Raw genomic sequence first — 14659 nt, 5'->3', positions numbered from 1 at the left:
AGTATAGGCAAACAATTCCCAGTCTATGATTACAGTATCACTGAAAACACCTCTGGGTGCTGGAGAGGGGGCTCAGGGTCTGAGTGCATACTGCTCTTACAGGACTGGAGTTCAGGTGCTGATACTTATTTCAGGTGGTTCACACTGCCTGTAACTTAGCTCTGTCCTCCTCTGGCACCTACACTCACATGCACATATCCCCATATAGACTAACACAAATACACATAATTAAAAGTGTGGTGATATATTGTTTGTGATTTATTAAAGCCACTGGAGATCAAAATAGCAAAGCAACCATACTAGTTAGCCATAGAAGCCAGACACACACCTTTAATCCCAGTACTAGAGAAGTATATAAAATAGGAGCAGGGTCTTCAGTGGTCAGTCTCAGGATTATTCTCCAGTCACTCTGAGGAGAGGCAGCAATCTGAGACTTGATCAGCCCTTTCGGTCTAAGGTAGAGGTAAGAGTTAGTGGCTTGGCTGCTTTGCTTCTCTAATCTTCAGCTTGAACCCCAATATCTGTCTTTGGGTCTTTTATTTATCGTGCTACATAAAAATTTTTTAAAAAGAAAATAATGCCTCTAATCAAAGGCCATGTATCTACAGATGAACAAACCTAAAATTCTTCCTGAGTCTGAAACAAGAAGATTAATTCAATTTAGAAGCAAGAGAATCCTAGATCTTGAGGAGTAAAAAAGAGGAAGAATCTTAGATCTGTCAAAACTATACACACATACTGTCTGTCCCTGGGTAATGGAGGCAACCTACACTGGGCTTGACATACATACTAATCTACACCTAAGCAGCAAGCAATTCAACACCTCACTCACCCAATAGGCCAGTCAAGAGTCTCTTTAAAAAAATAAGAACTCTTAGCATCAGAACATGAAAATCAAGAATAAAGAGCAGCTCCCAGCACTTGGAAGGCAGAGGCAGGCAGATCTCTGTGAGTTCGAGACCAGCCTGGTCTACAAGAGCTAGTTCCAGGAAAGCCTCCAAAGCTACAGAGAAACCGTCTCAAAAAACAAAACCAAAACAAACAAAAAGAATAAAGAGCAGCAACATCAACAATGACATATTAGCTGGTTGTTTCATTAATAATCTTCATGAGAATTCTTTGGGGGTGTATATAGGGCACTAACCCCATTTTACAGATGAAGAAACTGAATAATAATAAACCATTCCATGTAGCTATTACTCCAGCTATAGAGGTGACAAAATCAAGACTTGAGAGGTTATAAGCTTTGATCCTCAACTCTCCCAAAGTAGAGTTCTTCCTATTAGTTTCCTAGCCCTCCCACACCCTAGCAACTTCAGCTAATTCTAAATCCCATTCTCTCCCATCCAGTTCCTACAGCTGTCTTAAAAACTGCACCCAGAGCAAAGTAAGGTCCTCAAGGTATCACCAAAAGCTACTAGCCTGAGATACAGTATATTTACTAAGACAAAATGCCAGCCAATTGTGAAGTTGAAGGTAAGGGGATGTGGAGGACCTTAGTATAATGCCTGGCAGAAGTACAGCAAGCATTCAGGGGCTGCTGAATGAACATCTTTTGACTAGTCCAAATGGCTACTTTATACTTTCTGATATTAAAATGACACTATTTTCTAATAAATTACCCCCCCCATTTTAGAGGAAGTATCTTTTCTTGAAACAAGACATACCAGGTAATTGTAGATAAATAGTATGTAACACACACTATATAATATTAGATTGTCTCTATCACACAGGCACATACCCTAGCTTCTTGTCTTCTGTTTATAGAGGCCAGAAAAAGGCATCAAATGCATTGGAAGTGGAGTTACAGTTGTGAACTATGTGGGTGCTAGGAATTGAACTCAGGCCCTTTTAGAAGAGCAGTGTTCTAAACTGCTGAGCCATCTCTCCAGCCCCACCCATTCACAGGGTGATTTTCTTAAAATTCACAGAACATTAGTGAGTTAGCTAAATTGAGAAATGTCCATTAGAGCATTAGTCATAACTAGGAATCACAAGTGCTCACTTTTCTAAGCAGACTAAAATGTTTCAGCTAACAATCCTAAAATTTTCAGATAACGATATTTTTTTTCATGTAAGAAAACATCATCACAAATGTAAAAGGAGCTCACCCACCATAGTTACTGTTGTTAAGTAGAATCTAAGGCTGAAAGATAAATTTTGCAGAAACCAATAGAACACCACTTCTAGCTTTATCTTGTGGTTATCTATGACCTCAGACTTTTAAAGACTCAATACTTGATTTCTATAACATCTAGTCAACAATAGCTGAATTCTGATCTGTAACAAAATATTTAAATATTTGCTAGAAATTACCTCTTGTTGCTTTTCTGTGAGAAAAAAAATGCCATTGTTCACTTTGCTATACAGACGAAAATGTTTCTGCTAATAAAAAACTCAGAAAAACTCCTAAGACCATAGTGTTAAAAGAACAGATGAAGTGGGGGCATTTAAATTATAAATTAAGTGTGACACATTTAAATTATAAAAGATTCAAACACTTGGGAGGTTGAGCGATGAAAATCAGTAACTCAAGGTCATCCTCAGCTACTTAGTGAATTTGAGACTAGCCTGGGCTACAAAAGATAGGCTCAAAAAAAAAAAAGGTGATAGCACTCAAGAGGCAGAAGCAGGCAGGCAGAGTTCAAACCCAGTCTGATCTACATACACTGTTGAGTTCCAGGTGAATCAGTTACATAGTTAAACTTTGTCTCAAAAACAATCTCACATTCTATCTATAACCCAAATAGTCAACACTTTTCCTTAATAATTCTAGAGCAATTTCCTCATTCAAATAGCTAGCTAGGAGTTGGGGAATGGGTCTCAGCTAGTAGAGTGCTTGTCTGGCATGCATGAAGCCCTGAGTTTGGATTCCTCATGGGACAAAAACCAGGCATAGTGGTGAGTACATATAATGGTACTTATAATTCCCCCACATTCAAGGGCAGCCTAGGCTATATGAAACCCTACCTCAAAATAAGAAAACAACAAAGAAAAACACAAAAAAGGAAAAATTAAACAAGCTGATTGGGCCAGATATGGAAGTTTGTACCCAAATTCCTGTTCTCAAGAAGTCTGCAGCAGGACTACCATGAGACCATGAGTGTGAGATCAGTTTTGGTCTACATGGTGAGACCTTGTCTCAAAGAAACTAACAAACCTAAAGGAAATAAACAAAAAATTAAAAAGTAAAGCTAGTTGGGGTTCTCTCTCTCTCTCTCTCTCTCTCTCTCTCTCTCTCTCTCTCTCTCTCTCTCTCTCTCTCTCTCTCTCTCTCTCGTGTGTGTGTGTGTGTGTGTGTGTGTGTGTGTGTGTGTGTACCCATTAGGAAACAACTAAATATGCCACTCTGAAATCATCCATCTTAGGAACCCAAAGAAATTTAGGCTTAAGCAGTTATAATTCCTTTTTCTTTTTTTTTTTTAACATGTATTTAGTATTCTGCCTGCATGTATGCCTGCAGGTCAGAAGAGGGTACCAGACCTCATTACAGATGGTAGTGAGCCACCATGTGGTTGCTGGGAATCGAACTCAAGACCGCTGGAAGAATACCCTGTGCTCTTAGCTTCTGAGCCGTCTCTCCAGCCCAGCAATCTTTATTCTTGTACAAGAAACGTGGCCCTGGTCAGTGAATCATGATTGAGACAGCGTCTTTCTACATAGCCCTGCTAACAGACAGACAGAGATCCACCAGCCTCTGCTTCCCAAGTAATGGGATTAAGGCTGTGCACCACCATACCTGGCTTGTAGTTTTAAGCAGGCATTACAAGCATTATTAATTACTGTCTGAAAATGCTAAGGCCTTAACATATTAAATGGCAAATCACATCAGATTTACAGTTAAGATTCTGCAATTATATATTTACGTAAATACAAATTACTATAAATGTTATAAACAGTTAATATGTTGGGGACATCTTCTTACTAGGTATCAAGCTAAATGTGTTTATATAGTCTCTCAACTAATCCTCACAAAGACTCAGTGAAGGAGCAGGAAAGAGAACTAACTATAGCCCAGATATTTTAGGATGCTCAGAGAGCACAGGTCCAAAGTCATGACCACTGCCTCAGTCAGCATCCTTTGGCCAGCTCTAGACCATCTTAGTTGCCCTCCAGATGATAATTTTTCTTACTGCAAAGTCTAAAATCCAAACTCAAGAAGATAATCTCAAAAGTCCTTTCCTACCCTGAAATGTTATTTTGTCAACTTTGTTTCAATGAAAGAAGTGGTCTTACTTCTTCCATATTCTAATGTTTAATCAGCCCAAATCTTATGATTCCAACTTGAGAACACTTAAAGAACAAAGACAAGCAGAGCACAGTGAGTCCCACATATAATACCAGCACTTGAAGGCTGAGGCAGGAAATCACCATGAGTTTTAGTAAAGTCTGGGCTACAGAATGACATCCTTTCTCAACAAACAAAACCTTTTATAGACATGATTGCTAAGTCTAACTTCAAATGACAATGACAGAGAAAAACTAAGCTACAACTTTGAGTGAGCTGAACTGTAAGAGAACAGATAAGACACTATCAACCAGCATTTTAGCAGTTGAGTGTCCAACTAGGCCAAACCCAAAGTATCAATGAACTGTTTTTCTGGCTGGAAGCTCTGGGAGGAATAGGCTCCCTGCTCATTCAGGTTGTTGGCCTAATTTCCTATGGCTGTACGACTGGCGATCTGGCCCCTGATGGCTGGGGCTCTCTGCTGCACAAGGCACTGCTGTATTCATAATTTCCCTGTTGCCAGCTCTCAGAATGGCAGGATAGGATCTCTAAATCCACCCAAAGTCTCACTATGTACTCCTAGTTGGCCTCAAACTAATAGACTCATGTGTTTCTGCTTCTGGAATGCTGGAATTAAGGGCACAGACTTCTACATTCAGCAAGTTCAGTTTTTTAAGGACCCATGGGCTAGACTAAAGCTCCAGAATACTCCTTTGAGTCCCTTAGAAGTCCTACATCAGCAATTCTTAACCTGTGGGTCGTTGTCCCCTTTGGGGACTGAACAACCCCTTCTGAGGAGTCACACATCAGATACTCACATTAAGGTTCATAACAGCAGCAAAAATTACTTGTGAAGTAGCAATGAAAATTTTATGGTTGGGGTTACCACAACATGAGGAACTATATTCAAGGGTTGCAAGCATTAGAAAGATTGAGAACCACTGACCTAAATAGTCTCCCTTCTGCCACATAACAATATTCTAGGGATTAAGGCACCAACATTTTGGTGAATTCATTGTCTACTATAGTTCATTCTCCAGCCTCCAAAGATTTAAATTCCTCCACCCACAAAACACATTCATCCTATACCAAATCCCCAAAGGTCTCAAACCACTACAGCATCAACCCAAAGTCCAAAAGTCTTATCTAATACTTCCAGTTTTAAAAGAAAAACCTAAAGCTCAGCCAGGAGTGGTGATATACAACTATAATGCCAGCATTTGAGAGGCAGAGACAGAAAGCTACTAAACCAACCTGTTCTAGTGTGTTTTAGGCTAGCAAGGGATATGTGACAAAATCCTACCTCAAAGCAAAACAAAAATCAACAACAAAATGCCATTTTTTAATTTAGGTATAAGATGTTCTGGGTTACAAAAAATTAACTAAAACATTTGGGACACAAATATAAGAAGAAATACACCCAAAGAAACTCCAGCGGCCGGGCGTTGGTGGCACACGCCTTTAATCCCAGCACTCGGGAGGCAGAGGCAGGCAGATCTCTGTGAGTTCGAGGCCAGCCTGGTCTACCAAGCGAGTTCCAGGACAGCCTCCAAAACAATACAGAGAAACCCTGTCTTGAAAAAAACCAAAAAAAAAAAAAAAAAAAAAAAAAAAGAAACTCCAGCTAGGCGTTGGTGGCACACGCCTTTAATCCCAGCACTTGGGAGGCAGAGGCAGGAGGACCTCTCTGAGTTCGAGACTAGCCTAGTCTACAACAGCTAGTTCCAGGCAAGCCTCCAAAACAATACAAAGAAACCCTGTTTCGGGGGGAAAAAATCCAAAATCCACTCCATTTCCTGTGCAAAGAAAAGCCTCTGTTGCTTTCTGTTCTAATCCACTAGGCTCTTGGTTGTACTTGAGAGGCAAGGGTGTGAACTGATACACACCCTCTAAATGGAAAGTAGCACTAGTTCAACAATCACCCTGAATTTTTCCTACTTCTTTCAGTGGACACTAGCATTGTTCCTGTAGGAATAAATGTAATAAGGCTTTCACTAATTTCACAGGGGTCCACTCCCTTACAAAGAGATTCACAATTAAAGCAAGGTTCACCTTCATCAATTTACTAGAACATCTAAGCTTAAAAAAAAAAAATCAAGCTGGGTAGTGGTGGCACACACCTTTAATCCCAGCACTTGGGAGGCAGAGGCAGGTGGACCTCTCTGTGTTCAAGACCACCCTGGTCTTCAAGAGTTAGCTCCAGGACAGACTCCAAAGCTACACAGAAGCCCTATCTTGAACTCCCCCCACCACCAAAAAATGGAAGTTTATTTGCAAATAAACTTGCAATGCTCTGCCTTCCACAAAAGCACAAGATACAACTTCTGCTCAGCTCTTGTCAGTTTGCAGGAGCATGTAACTCACTCCTCAGTCTTCACTAGTGAAGTCATTAACATCCACATTCCTACTAACAATCTGTTCTAGGTCTTTGCTATCATACTCTTCAAAATTCTTCCAGCCTCCACCCACTACCACTTCTATGTTTAGGTAACAGTACACCCTACTCCTGGTACCAAAATCTATTCTAGTGCTCTGCTACCATATTACCACTGATGTAGTGACTTACATCATCACAAACTTGTTATGTTATGTTTTCTACGGATGATAAATTGGCTAAGCCTGGCTAGGTTAGGGGCTTACAGCCAAAATAGTTATCTGCAAAATATTTTGCTTGCTGGGAACTCTGGAGAGGATTCTACTTTTAAGTTTATTAGGATGATGGCATTTAGTTTCTTGTGGTTGTAGGACTGAGGTCTCCATTTCCTTGTTGTCAGATGCTACAGGCTACCCACATTCCTTCTTATATTCTCTTTGCAGCCTTCTCTAAATGCACCTAATAAGAGTCCCTCTCATGCTTTAAATCTGTCTGATTTTCCCATCCACCATCTAATCCAGCTAGAAAAAATACTCTGATTTTAAGTGCACATGTAATCACACTGTGACTAAGCCAGGATCCAGGTTAGTTTCCTATTTTAAAATTTTGGGGGAGGGGGCTGGAGAAATGACTCAGAGGTCCTGAGTTCACTTCCCAGCAACCACATGGTGGCTCACAACCATCTGCAATGAGATCTGGTACCCTCTTCTGGCCTGCAGGAATACATGCAGACAAACACTGTATACATAATAAATAAATCTTAAAAAAAAAAAGCTGGGCTGTGGTGGCGCCTGCCTTTAATCCCAGCACTTGGGAGGCAGAGGCAGGCAGATCTCTGTGAATTCAAGGCCAGCCTGGTCTACAAAGATACAGAGAAACCCTGTCTCAAAAAAAAAAAAAGTTTTTTTGGGGTTGGTGAGGTGGCTCTGTGGGTAATGTTCTTCCACAGAACCTAAGTTCCATTCCTAGCAACCCCACCCCAACCAAGCAACTTACAACCTTGTAACTCCAACTCCTGCCAGGGGATTCAACACCTTTTTCTGGCTTCCATGGGTACCAACATACATACAATTTAAAATAAAATCTTTCAAGAGTCTTAACCTTAACTACATCTGCAAAGTCCTTTTCTACTATATAACAGTATATTTACAGATTGTGTACATCAAAATATGGACACACAAAGGTGGAGTATCATCTGCCCCACGTTAAGCCTTTAATTCAATTTCTTTTCTTTTTTCCTTTCTTTCTTCCTTTTTTATCTCCCAAGACATGGTTTCTCTGTGTAGCACTGACTGTCCTAGAACTCACTCTATAGACCAGACTGGCTTCAAACTCAAGAGATCAGTCTGCTACTGCCACCTAAGTGCTAGGATTAAAGGAGTGCTACACCACCACCACCACCACCTGGTTTAAATACAATTTCCTTTCCTTTCTTTCTTTCTTTTTGGTTTTTCGAGACAGGGTTTCTCTGTATTGCTTTGGAGCCTGTCCTGGAACTCACTCTGTAGACCAGGCTGGTCTGGAACTCACAGAGATCCGCCTGCCTCTGCCTCCCGAGTGCTGGGATTAAAGGCATTCGCCACCAACACCCGGCTTTAAATACAATTTCTAAGAAAATCTTCCTTGTCTTTAAATAACTGTAAGACATAAAAATGTCATGTTCAAGCCTGAGGAGGTATCACATTGGATCAGCTATTACAGTGTTAGCTGTAATAGCCTGAAGAACTAAATTCAATTCTCAGCATCAACATAAAAAGTCAGGTGCATGGGCTGGAGAGGTGGCTCAGAGGTTAAGAGCACTGGTTGTTCTTCCAAAGGTCCTGAGTTCAATTCCCAGCAGCCACATGGTGGCTCAAAGCCATCTGTAGTGAGATCTGACACCCCCTTCTGGACTGCAAGCGTATGTGCAGACAGAATACTACATTTAAAAAAAAAGTCAGGTGCAGAAATCCCAGCATAGGTAGAAGGTAGAAACAAGAGGATCCCTAGGGTTGGCTGGACAGCTAGTCTAGCTAAATCATGGAATTCCAGATTTAGTGAAATACTGTCTCTGTAAAATAAAATGATGGGTGGTGGCACACACACCTTTAATGCCAGTGCTCGGGAGGCAGAGGCAGGGGGATCTCCAAGTTCATGGCCAGTCTGGTCTACAGAGAGAGTTCCAGGACAGCCAGAGCTACACAGAGAAACTCTGTCTTGAAAAACAAAACAAAAAAAGAAAAGAAAGCAAAACAAAGAGGTAGAGATAGATAGCCTAGCAGCTAAGAATGAGTATCGTTCTTGTGGAGGATGGAAGTTCAGCTCCCACCACCCATGTTGGGCAGCTCACAACTGCCTGTAATTCCAGTTCCAAAGTCTCCAATCCTCTCCTGGCCTCCTCGGCCACCAGCACTCATGTGCACACACATATCATATCCCCACATAGATACAGACAGATATTTGTGGTTTTGGAGACAGGGTTTCTCTGTGTAGCTCTAGCCCTGGCTGTCCTGAAACTAGATTTATAAATCAGGCAGTCCTCGAACTCAAGAGATCTGCTTGCCTCTGCCTCCTCAGTGTTGGGATTAAAGGTGTGTGTGTACCATACCACCTCTGGCCTCCGTGTTCACCTACAGACCAAAAAAAAAAGAAAAAAGAAAAAAAAGCAGCATAGCATAGCAACACACATGAATACATACACACAATAATGTTATATTGCCAGTATCAAGAAGCTGGGTGTGGTAATCAAAAGTAAGGTAATCCTTACTTTTGAAGCCGGAGGCAGGTGGACTCAAGACCACCCTGGGCTACAGAGTGAGCCCTTGTTTCAAATACAAAAGCAAGCAGACAGCAACAGAGTGGAAGAATGGAAAGCACACTGTGGAAATGTTACCACCTAATTCATCCAAGTTCCAACTTCCAGGTATAAGCTGGTCCATGATCCCCCCTGAGTTCTTGATTTTGCTCTTGTTTTCCATAAAAGCCAAAATAATGCAGGTATAGTGCGCTTAGTTTGCTTCAAAGAAAAGCTGCCAAAGAGTAACCTAACTTTGCAACTATTAATAAAACCAATCTAAGTAAATATCCAACCCTTTCCTTCTTTCTTCAAGTTACACATCCTCAGCCAATAACAAACTAAAGCCAAATATTTCAAAGTCAAGGAAGGACAAACGTGCCTTTCGAGGACTTTTCAAGATGACATATAGGGAAGTTAGTATGTGTCCTGGACTTTCAGCCTCAGGTCTACTCAGCAATTATAACCAACTGATGTGTAATAACTACAAACATGATTGCTGAAGTGATCCCTAACAATACACTGTACCTTGAAAGGAGAAATGCCGCACATATCAACTAGCCCCTTTAATAACAAGTCAGATCTACTGAGCACTTACTATCTGCTACATAGTCTAGTAAACGTTTGATACAAACTATCTTAGACACTCCTCAACATAAACTTATAAGCTAGGAGATACCACCATTTTACAAGTAGGAAAACAAAGCCTACAGACTTAGGTCACATAGCTAAGGCAGTGGCTCCGATATCTGAGAACCTGGGGAAGTTTAGTTCATTGCCACTGGCCTATATGGCCAGTGATTTGGCGAAATTAACTCTTAACACTTAAGGGGGAGACGGACACATCTTCCCTTCCTACTTTGGTTTTCACTTTTTCTCCCCTAGCTCTTTTCCTAAAGAATTTAACAGTTACAAGAGAATCCATTCTTCCCCAAATAACCTGCCACCTTTTCAGAACACTTTCATCCCCCCAAGAGCAAAGACAAGGCAGCGATTCTCCCAACTCTGACTTTGCTTCCCCAAAACAAACTCCAAAAGTTTCACCCATCACCGGCCTAATCTAGATCTGTTCCAACTCTGCAAAAACCAAAGAAACAAACTCGAAAAGTACTCTTCTTTCAAAAGGTCATTAACATGTATACTCTTAGTCAACCTTTCTCCTCCTACATACCTCTCCTCCACCCAGGCTCCCAAGCCCAAATCCACCCGCTCGGCCCCAATTCGTGCTTCCCTCGCCCTTCCTCACCAACCACCCCGCCCCGGGTCCCCTCCACCTTACACCGGGTCAGCAGGTAGTAAGCTCAGCCCCGCCCAGAGGAACCGAGGAAGGCCCCTCTCCCTGCTGTCCCGCGCGGTGAAGGATCCACGCCACTCTGCCCAGCAGGCCCCAATCCCTCCGTGCGCTTCCACAGCACCCGCGCGCGCCCCCCAGCTCCCTTCCCCCTTCCGCCACCCCACCTCCAAGTTGTCCCTTAGTCTCCGCCCAGTCCAGCCTCCCTCCTGCAAGATCCAGGAGTCTGACAGCCAGCTCCCCACCCTCACACCGGCCGATCCCTCCGCGTCGCTCTGCGCCCTCTGGGGCGGCCGCGAGCGTCCGGGATGGACTGCAGGGGCCTCGGCTGCTGTGTGCGGCGAGGGGGGCAGGGGAAAGCGACAGGCCGCCTGGGAGGAGGTGGAGAGCGTGCAAGGCGGCATCGCCCTGCCGCCCTGGCCTGGGCTCACCCGCGCGCCCCGATGACCTCGGCCCGCGGCTCCCACGGTACCTGCGGTGGAAGCGGCAGCGGCAGTAGCCGCGCTCTCCTCTCCTCACACAGACAATATGGCGGCGGCGGAGGAGGAGACACACGGCTCGGCCGCCAGCCGCAGGGACCAGAGCGAGGCTATAGCCTCCAATGCCGGAAGCGGAAGCCCCCTCCCAACCAGAGACGAGGCGGAGCCGGAAAGGGCGGAACCGCCCAAGCCCTCGGAGGCTCTGGCTGAGAGCCGCCATGTCGGTTGTTCTGTGTCATCTGGGCGCGTTCGGTGATGGACTGGGGAGATGAACCGGAATTCTCATCGTAGGGCTTAACAGTGAGAATTCTAACAGAGAAGCGCATCTCAGTCAGAACCTGTAATAGGTGACTAGGCAAAACATGAGCGTCCCTTCAAGCATACGAACAGTTGGTTTGACCCAGCCTTAGATGGGATTACGTTAGGTTTCCCGAACTAATCCTAGCGAAAGAGTCATTAGCCGGCCAGTCTCTTACTTCAAAGAAGCATGCGCAACCTTCCGTGCTGTAGTGCGAAGCATCCTGGGAACTGAAGTCTCTCCTGCCCGGACCCCTGGTCCGGGTTTAGGTTTCCAGCAGCACTTTTTTTCCACCTCAAACTTGGAATTTAGACTAATGAAAGTTGGGTACCGATAGGGGCGTGACTCTAGATTCTACAGTCCAGAATCTAGGAAATGATGGTAATAATCCTCTAGAAAGCAAGGCCCTCTTCCTTCTATGGAAACCTACCTAGCGCTGCCTATTCAGAATAGGGTTTTCTGCCTTTCAGTCTGCCCTCATCCTCACTCCTAACAGACACGGGGCTCTTTTCTGCTATGCATACCGTTTTCCTTTTGTTCAAAATTCTCTCTTGTGCCGGGCGGTGGTGGCTCACACCGTAATTCCAGCACTCGGGAGGCAGAGGCAGGCGGATCTCTGTGAGTTCGAGACCAGCCTGGTTTACTAGTTCCAGGACAGCCTCCAAAGCCACAGAGAAACCCTGTCTCGAAAAGCCCGCCCAAAAAATTTTCTCTTGTGCTCCAAACACTTGGCTGTATATTCAATACCCGTCCACCCTCCCCCCCCCCCCTTTAGTCTCTTGCCCTCTCTATAATTCCTTATGTTTCCTCGCAAGGAGACTGCCAACACTCCTGGAACTTGTCAGTTTGCTTCCCTCTCTTCAATTGAACTGTGTTACAATTACCTTGTGGACTGGATAACCTGTATGCGAGGGGGTTTCTTTTCTTCTGAGGATCTACACTCTTGAGCTCCCAAACCAACCCAGGGACCCTCACTTGGCAGCCCGAGGTCCCTAGCTGACCTCCCCCATCAGACAGAGGCTGGTGTGTATGCGAGTGCTGCTGAACGCTATTGGATGTTAGCCTCACCTCTGGTAGGGCAGAGGTGTGAGGGCTGAAACAAGGGTGAGGAGGCTGGGTTATTTCTGTACCAGCCATTATCCCCAGCTGCCTCAGAATAACTGTCTGTTCCAGGGATAGGCTTTCTACCCTCTCCAGCCCTCCTTTCACACTTTGTCAGCTGACTGGCACTGCTCCCAAAGAGACACTCCTGCCCCCACCACGAAATGGGATGATGATGGCTTGCAGATACATAGTGATGGCTTTAGAGAGGGTGCAGGCACCTTTTCTGGACCTCTCCCAGGCAGGTCTACGATATTTGATCCCCAGTATTTCAGTATCCACAACTATCTGGGTGTCTGCAGTCTGTAGCCATGCTCTTCCCTGGGCCTCAGTCTTCCCATCTGCGAACTGAAGTGGTTAAACACAATGATCTCAAGGTTACCCATCTGGGCATGGTGACACATGTCTGTAGTAGCAGCAGCACTTGGGAGATAGAGGCAGGAAAATCAGGAGTTTAAGGCCAGTCTGGAGTTCACAAGACCAGTCACAAACAAACCAGAGGGCTGTGTCTAGGGATGTAGTTTAGCTAGCACAGTGTTTGCCTAGCACGCACTAAGATCTCCGTTCAATTCCCACAATCTGCATAAACTGAACTTGGTGACCATTGACTGTAATCCTAGCATTTGGGATTAATGAGTGTGAGCCAGCCTGATATACATCAGATTATTTTTCAAAATAGACAGATAGTAGATAGATAGATACATGGATGGATGGATGGATGTTAAGAAGAAAAAAAGTAGATGTGAACTAGATTTAAAGCTTTAGATAGCCCTAAGTGCTATGAATGGAAATGTTAAGTGGTTCTGAAGTATGGAGTAGCACAGAAGCTCCCTCTGGGAAGGGAAAAGTAGGTACAGAGGTCCCACAGCAGGAGAGAGTTTGCTGCATTTGAAGGTGGCATAGCGGCTGAAACACCGTGACTAAGGGAGAAAGGAGTTGAGAGTATGGGAGGAGAGTGGACAGAACACTGGGCCATTTCGAGGAAGCTGAGCCCTCGTCTGAGTGAAGTGGAGGTCTTCCTGGGTTTAGCACACTTGTCTCTCTAATAGTGTTGACCTGAGCAGTGCCTGGGTGGTCTGAGTTTTTATGTATCTATTGTAGTGTGTGTGTGTGTGTGTGTGTGTGTGTGTGTGTGTGTGTGTGTGTGTGTGTGTGTGTGGTACAGAGGACTACAAAGGCCACAGAGGGCAGTCACCAGATCCCCCAGAATTGAAGCCACCAGACTTGAGTCCTCTGCAAAAGTAGCAAGTGCTATAAAATGCTGAGTCATCTCTCCAGCACAACCCCCCCTTTTTTCAAAGATCTTACCATACCTTTACCCCAGGGGAGGAAATAATCCAGATGTGTAAATACAGAACTGTAAACCTTTGACGATTCTTATATGTGACCCTCTCAACAAGCTCAATTACCAGGATTGCTTTTTTTTTCTTGCTTTTTAAAAAAATTATTGTTAAGTTTAGCAGGTGATAGAGTCACACGCCTTTAATCCTAGCACTTGAGAGGCAGTGGCAGGCAGAGTAATATGAGTTAGAGGCCAGCCTGGTCTACAGAGCTAATTCCAGGACCCAAGGTTACACAAAGAAATCCTGTCTCGAAAAATCAACAAACAGTGTGGGGGGGGGGTCAGAGAACAATTTGGGGGAATCTGCTTTTCCCTCCACTGTATGGGGTGTGGGGATGGAACTCAGGTTGTCAGTCTTGGCAGCATGAGTTCCAGACCTCCTACCAGGATTTCTACTAGATGGGTCCTGTTTACTTTTGAGGACAAGGATGCCAGAAACCAAAAGATCCTCAAGTAGGTTGGTTGAAATTATTGCATCTGAGAGGACTGCCAGGGTTACTGCCAGACTACCTCCAGCTTCACTAGGATCTCATCTGCATGCTAAATGGCACTCTCTCTAATGTCTTGACAGTTGGCAATTGTCATAGCAACGACTGCAAAGAACCACAAAAAAGGGGGAAAGAGGGCTGGAGACCTAGCATAGTAGGGAAACTACATGCCTTCCAAATATGAGGACCTGAGTTTGATTGAAGAACCTAGAGGGGAAAAAAAAAACCAGATGTCACAGCACAGAACTGTGATGCCGGCACTAAGCAGGCAAAGGCAGGTGGAAG

At 44.2% G+C, this 14659-nt stretch overlaps 1 protein-coding gene across 1 annotated transcript in view; it reads right to left on the bottom strand.

Annotated features, from left to right (window-relative positions):
- Csnk2a1 (casein kinase 2 alpha 1) overlaps positions 1-11261 on the bottom strand; it is a 48898-nt gene extending 37637 nt beyond the window's left edge. Inside the window, 1 exon segment of the mRNA XM_040746490.1 lies at positions 11139-11261. The gene's annotated coding sequence lies outside the window, so the exon portion shown is untranslated.
- Positions 11262-14659: the final 3398 nt, after the last annotated feature.

This window comes from Mesocricetus auratus, unplaced genomic scaffold (assembly GCF_017639785.1).
Source record: "Mesocricetus auratus isolate SY011 unplaced genomic scaffold, BCM_Maur_2.0 Super-Scaffold_100004, whole genome shotgun sequence".
NCBI lineage: Eukaryota > Metazoa > Chordata > Mammalia > Rodentia > Cricetidae > Mesocricetus > Mesocricetus auratus.
This window is presented reverse-complemented; position numbering and strand designations above follow the sequence as displayed.